We start from the raw sequence: 7725 nt of genomic DNA, 5'->3' as shown, positions 1-7725 counted from the left end.
TTATATCAAAAAGTGTTTTTTAATTCTCTATAAATTTATACAAATAAAAATATTAATAGTAGAATACTTATTTTAATAGTTCAAATTTTTAAATTTGAACATTATATGCATCTTAAAATTTTATAAATTATTAATTAATATTTTAATTTGCATTAATAAAAATATATTTATTATTTATAAAAATAAAAACATTGTTTACTAAATACTTGAGAATATAATATAAACTAAATTTGTCGAAATCCACTAATCTACTTTTATATCAAAAAAATGGCTTTGTTCATTGGAAGGGTAGTTTCTAGTATGTGCAAAGGTTTCATAGTTGTTGTTGGAGTTCCTCCTTACCTGTTTCCGAGTAGTTTCTAGTATGAAGCATTCACTTAATTGCCAAATTCTTTAGCAACCTACAATATAGGTGGCACAAATTCCATTGGCTCATCATTGTATTATGTTGTTGTCTTATTGCTCTAAGTGATGAGGAGGCAACAAAGGACATTATTATCCTTCTTTACACTTAAAAGCTACACTAAATAGAGAAAGTCGAAGGGTTATTAAGAGAATGGTGCAACAAGTGGTTTTACTTATTCCAGCATAACTTGTACATTATGTTATTTTATATATGGATTCAAGTTGTGGTATGATGACAACTATATTTCCTTGCCCAGATTGTTCTAGATTAGAGCTTGTATGGGGCTATATGTCAGGCCTGAGCCCTATTTGGGTCTAGGCCATTCTAATATTCTTTGCACCCTATGCTTAACCCAAACTGAGCCCTAAAAAATGTGACCCCCTACTCAACACTTAATAAACTACCATGAGGTACTAACTTCCATTCAAGAGTCAATATTATAGTCACTTAGTTTGGCTTGATATTATTATTATTTATTTCCCTAAAGATAACCCACTTTTAAGAACATCCCCTAATCATTGAAAAAACATGGTTGCCAATAATCACAAGAATGTAAAATACAATTTACAAGCTTCAATTTATCTGGTGCTAGCAAAATGATGCGAGCACAAAGCACCTATTATCCTTCTCGGGTATTCAAAACTTAGTCTATTTTACAAAAGCATAAAAATCAATGATTAACCTATCATAGCACATAAATTATAGCAATAAAACAAACAAAAATAATTACATGTATAATTGTTTATAGCAAAAGTCATTAAATGAAAATTGATGTACATTTTATAAGCAGAACTACCTAAGTATCACCGTGGAATGATAACCAATGCTTGTTGAATTGAATCCGTGGATTATTTATACTACATGTAAAAGTGTGAATCTAGTGTGAAACATTTTTTGGACTAAAATTACATTTTAATTATTTGTTTGAGAAAGAGTATAAAAGTCATTTTATTATAGCTTTAATGTCAATTTTAATGGCTACTATAATGGCCATATTTGTGTATTTAATCCATTTATAATACTAATGATTGAAAATGTAACTTCAATTATTACTTTCCACCTTATTTAATCCCCTCTTATTAAGTCTTATACTTAAATGTATTAACTCCCATTTTCTCTTATTAAATCCTATATTTAAGTTATTTTTCACCAATAAATTGTATTAATTAGATATACGTCAATATTTGTAACAATATAAACTCATATATTTTAAAATTGGTTAAAAAACAAAAACATTCTTTATCCATGTGATGACTAAGCAATTCAACCATTTGAATCAAATTGATAAACCTATGAAGTCATAGATAGGTAATAAAAATTTTAAAATAGAAATATCTATAGAAAAATTTAGACTTTATGATACTTTTATTAATCAAATTTAAAAAATAACTATAATAAAAAGAATTAATTTTATTGATAATGAAAATAAATACATACTTTAGAACTGACCAAATATGAAATTATTTTAATATGTGGCAAAGATCAATAGTTCAACTTTTAGGTCAAATGTATTAACATTTAAAGTCATAAAAAATTAATAAAATATAAAAAATTAAAAATTAAAAAAAAACATAAATGTTGCAAAAAAACATTAAGACACATGTATTATATTAATTAATTATCATATTAAACAAAAGTAAGCGTGACATATCAAAATTATTTTTATACAAAAATATAAAACAAATATAAAAAAATTGAACACATTTACAATTTTATATTTACACTACTATTAAAAATATAAATAATATTGTGGAACTTTCTCTTAATTAAAATCAATGCTTTAAAAACCGACCCAAAAATGGAACTACTTTAGCTTCTGGTTTCCGAGTCAACGATTCAACCGTCACTACAACACCGCTTGCCCTCTTCTTACATCTCTCTCATCTCACTAAATCTCTCTCAACTCCAGATCATTTGATTCATTGGTATATCTCAGATTTTAATATAAGGTTGGTGTTTGATCTCTCACCTCTTGCATCAATTTTTCATTTTTTTCGTTGGAGTTTCAATTTTTTTGTTGTTACAACTTAAAAAGAATCATAGAAATGATAAAACTCAAAATCAAAATGGAATAACTAAAAATCCTAACTTTGGTCATTGGGAATAATCAGACAAAATTTGAGATATGAATGTTTTTTTATCATTTTTTCTACTTTCTATTTTTAAAATAAATAAAAAATTTGGAATTAATTTGGAAGCAATCTAAGAACCGTTAATCGGATCAAATATTTCAATGGTTAAATTATCTGGATCAGCAGTTCTTTGACCATTTCAATGGTTTTTTCTTTTTTTGTTTTTGTAAAATAGCGGTTCAAGGCCCAAACGGAACCAATGACCTAACCAAATCTCTGGCCAAAACAGTTCAACTGTCAGATCTGGTCCGATTTTTAAAACATTGACTAAAATACTAATCTTTTAATTTAGTCCCTATTTAATTGTAAGGTTTAAATTGTAAATTGAACTACTACTTTTCAGCTCACTCAATTCCCTCTATTTAAATCTTAAAATTTTCTGATAAATGAACAAAAGAGTAAAGTTTTACATCTATACTATATATAAAAGTGCGGGATGTAGAGTGGAAGTTTTTTTGGACTAAAATTTCTATTTCTTTGTTTGATAAAGGGTATGAAAGTCATTTCATTACATCTTTAATACCAACTTTTAATGGCTACTAAAATCCCATATTTGTCTATTTATTACATCTCTAATTGTAAGGGTTGAAGATGTAATTTCAATTATTACTTTCCACCTTATTTAATACCCTTTCATTAAGTCTTATACTTAAAGGTATTAACTCCAATTTTCTCTTATTAAATCATACATTTAAGTTATTTTTCACCAATAAATGGTACAAATTAAATCTATGTCAATATTTTTAACAATATAAATCCATATATTTTAAAATTGGCTAAAAAAAAACATTATTTATCCAAGTGATGGCTACATAATTCAACCATTCAAATCAAATTGATAAACCTATAAGGTCATAATTAGGTAATAAAATTTTTAAAATAGAAATAAATATAGAAAATCAAAAAAATGTAGAAAAACTACACATTAATGTACTTTTATTAATCAAATGAAAAAATAAGTCTAATAAAAAATTATTCTTATTGATAATGAAAATGAAATACATACTTTAAAGCTCACAAAAAATGAAATTATTTTACTATTTGTAAAAGATGATCAATAGTTCAACTTTTGGGTCAAGTGTATTAACATTTAATGTCATAAATAAATAATAAAAACTAACGAAATATAAAAATGAAAAAATAAAAAAAATAGATAAATGTTGCAAAAAATCATCCAGGCATATGTATAATATTAATTAATTATCATATTAAACAAAAAGCAAGTGTAATATATTGAAATTATTTTTACATAGAAATATAAAACAATATAGAAAAAAACTAAACACATATAATTTTATATTTATACTACTATTAGAAATACAAATAAGATTGTGAAACTTTTTCACCTCATTCAATTCTCTCTATTTAAATCTTACATTTTTTGATAACTGAATAGAAAAAAAACACTAAAAAATAAAATATTATAAAATGAAGAATCTAACCAAGCTGATAGACCTATTAATGATACTTGAAACTTCCCAATTCAATCTGATTATCATATATTTAGATGAGGTGTTTATATAATCAGATTTGGATTTTGCAATAGGCATTCGATTAATAATAAAAACAAAAAAGCATATAAAAACAAAAAATAAACATATATATTTATAGAAATTTTTGGATATATTATTAATATTGTTATCATCATCTAGAATTATCATGTGCAAAACACGTATACGCTTACTAATTAAGTAAAATAAGAGTAAATCTCCAAACCAATGATACATAGTAACCGAAGAAACAGACAAAACACCGACTTTCTAAAAGAGTATCCACGAACTATAATCAAAACTTGGGGAGCAAGCAACAACAACTACATGCCCCCTCAAGCGTGACACATGATAGGAGTCTATGAGCATGCAATAGATCTAATCTACTCCATGAATCACAACTCGACACGTGTCACCATCCTAACAACCTCAAGATCCACATTCATAACTAACAAGTGAAATTTCTAGATTTCTCAAAAAATGTGCATGCAAAACCGATTCCCCTTCTTGTCTATAAAAAGGGCATCTTTGACAACAAAAAAGAGACATCCATCTTTAGAGAGACATATCAGATATCAAAATATTCTTTAAGTTCTGACCACAAAAAAGAGACATTCCCCTTTTTGCAAATGCATAGCAGGATGCTGCTGAGAAAGAACAACACTAATTTTGTTTGTAATGAACCTACTACACAGTAACCAGTGCTAGAGGATCCAGCTTTTGATCCACTGGTACAAGTTCAACAAGAAGAGTTCTTCAACAGTGATCCTATTCATGATCAACTAGCCAGTCTAGCCGGTAAGGTTTATAGTCTGGAAGAGTGCCTTAATAAAATAGAGGATCTATAACATGCCACAAGGCCCACGACCAGGCCATTCTCTTGTAACAAACAAGAAGTGTTGGCTATCATGGAGAAACTACATTCATATGGAAAGATTCAACGACCACTAGTTGCTCATCCACCTATTGAAGAAGAGAAGCAAAGCAAATACTTTTGCGAGTTCCATTAGACAATCTCACATAACATTATGCTCTAAAAGTAGTTTGAGGAGTTCGTGCAATGAGTATCCCCTACCATGTTTATGCTCCTTGGGGGAGTAATGAGTATCCCCTACCACCACCCCATGCTCCTGTGGAGAGCATGAACATGGTTAGCAAGATCGTATTCAACATGGCATCACCCATAGGGTTAGCCGAGAGGTTTCGTGGCAATGAACATCTCTAGAGGTTCTTCAAAGAAGAAACCATCCCCGCAAGTGGAGAACTATGGCCCTGGAGGAAGTGGGGAGAGATGGAACAGGACAAAGGATCGAGGTCATCTCATTCGGCCCCGAGGATATATATATGATGGCGGAGGATCCCCACCACAATAGGCCCTTAATTATATGTGATTGGATGCCTTAATGGGTATGAAGTGAGGAGGATGTTGATCAATGTAGGCAGTTCAGTGGATGTAGTATTAGTGCACACTCTATGAGCCATGGGTATTGAGGATACGAGAGACAAGAGTTTGGGCATGGAGATAATGGATTTCAAAGACAACATCTCATAGACTCTTGGCTCGCAGATGCTGCAAGTACGAGTTGGACGCTATAGTATTAAGGTAGAGTTCCAAATAGTGGCTGGTGAGACATCATACCATGTGGTTCTAGGAATAAGGCCCCCTTTCATGGTCACTAAGGCGCACCTACAGGATGCTATGTACTACACCGAGATGGTATCTAAAGAGGATACCCAACTTATCAAGATCGATAGGCATCCAATTAGTAGGGAGCAGTAGGGACCCCAATCTGATGTCTTATATGATCATCACCAATTCCCTCCTCATAAGAAGCCTTGTATCATAGAAAATCATATGCATGCAAATAGTCACCTTCTACTACACTATGGTACTAGCTGATGCCTACCCCGGTCGTGACATCATCCTAATGCATGAACTATATCCACAGTCTTCCACATCCGCTTCCGCGAATCAGGTATGAAACCTCAAGAAGTTATATGTTATCTCTAACCATGCATTTAGTACTAACTGTGCCAAAACTAGGCCTAGGTGGAAACCTGACTACCTTTGACCCATCCTCCCATCCATGGATATATCTTATGGAGTGACATTTTTTTGGATGCCTATCTAGCACTCTGATGTATTCCTTTTCGGCACTTCTTATATTGACAACTTTGTGATTTATATTGAGCAATTAATGGATATTTCTCACAGTATAATTTTGTTGATTCTTAAATATGCTTAGCAAGCAATGGTATTTCTTTAGTAAATAATAAATCAATTAGTAACAAGAACCACAACATTAATCAACAAAATACTAACACCACACATTGTATGCAAATAGAAACTAGAAGAGAATAAAATATGCCAAATGCGAAAGCAAATAAAACAATAACTGCAAAGAAGGAAGCAAACAAAAGGATAGAATATGTAGTACAAATAAAACATAGAGATAGTGGAAGAATAATTAGAAGAAACCAATATCTCAAAATCCCCTGAAGAAAAGAAACCATTTTTCATTGTGGTAAATCTCACATAAACAGACAAGAATGATTTAATCAGTCTACTAATAGAGTTCAAAGATGTACATGGTCATAAAGTGAAAGGACAAGATTGAACCTTAGTTTAGTAGCATATTCCCTTCACATAGAATCAATATCACACCATTAAAGCAGCCACTACAAGTGTTCCACCTAGACATTCAGCTAAAAATAAAGGAAGAAATAGAAAAAATGTTAAAATTAGGCTTCGTCAAACCAAACTACATCCTCGATAGCTAGCTAGTATAGCTCCAGTTAAGAAAAAGAATGGACAACTCAGGTTAGTACACCTATATAAAACTCACAAAAGCACTTTGTCTAATTTCAACTAATCGTAGAAAATCTTTGATGCTTAGATGTTGTGTTGATTTTCACGAATTAAATATGGCATGGCCAAGGGATGAATTTCTATTACCAAACATAGAACCAAGGTTCAAAGTATCAGAAACGCAAGGTGTATCGGAAAAATAATTTTAAGAGACGTATCGAGATACGTTTTGGAAACGTATAGATACAGACGAAAAATCAAGACACGCATGTATACACTAGAAAATACAAAAAAAAACCCTTAAAAATATGAACAATAATAAAAATGAGTTTTATGTGAGTATAACTAATTTATTTAAACATAAAAACCATTCTTTAATGATTTATATAAAGTATCAGGATATAATTAGTAACCATTGAAAAATAATAGAAGAACTAAAATGTTTGTCTATATAATAATGTTTATTAGTTAATATTTTCTTTGAAATCATTTATTAGTTAATATTTATTATATATAGAATTAGATAATATTTATTATGTATACAAGTTAATGTATACCTTAATTTTTAATAAATCAATATAACTTGTATTCATCTTATTATTATATAAATATTAATAATCAAATTTATAGCATTTGTCGGGAAACATCCACCAAGGCAAGAAAGACTACTTTAAGTATAAAAAGACATGTCTTTCTAATAAGTAATTAATGTTGGCATAATGATTAATTAATTATTGTTATAAGCAAATGACTTGGGGTCGAAACTTGTTACATTTGGTTTGTGATTTTTAACAAGTTGTTTCACTTAAATAACATTTAATGACATTATTAAATGTTGTAATCAAAGGTAACTTAAATGAGCGTTTAATTAAATTATATTAGCATCTA

General features: G+C 29.6%; 1 long non-coding RNA gene across 1 annotated transcript; it reads right to left on the bottom strand.

Annotated features, from left to right (window-relative positions):
• Positions 1-858: 858 nt before the first annotated feature.
• On the bottom strand, positions 859-6734 carry LOC148874462 (uncharacterized). Its single transcript, XR_016104370.1, has 2 exons — positions 6649-6734; positions 859-1054 (listed from the first exon to the last, which is right to left on the bottom strand). It is a non-coding gene; the product is annotated as an uncharacterized LOC148874462 (long non-coding RNA).
• Between the last annotated feature and the right edge of the window lie 991 nt (positions 6735-7725).

Source organism: Nelumbo lutea, chromosome 1, assembly GCF_056320005.1.
Source record: "Nelumbo lutea isolate HS-2025 chromosome 1, American lotus-T2T, whole genome shotgun sequence".
NCBI classification, from domain to species: Eukaryota; Viridiplantae; Streptophyta; class Magnoliopsida; order Proteales; family Nelumbonaceae; genus Nelumbo; species Nelumbo lutea.
The sequence above is the reverse complement of the archived record's forward strand: the minus strand, read 5'-3'. Positions and strand labels throughout refer to the sequence as shown.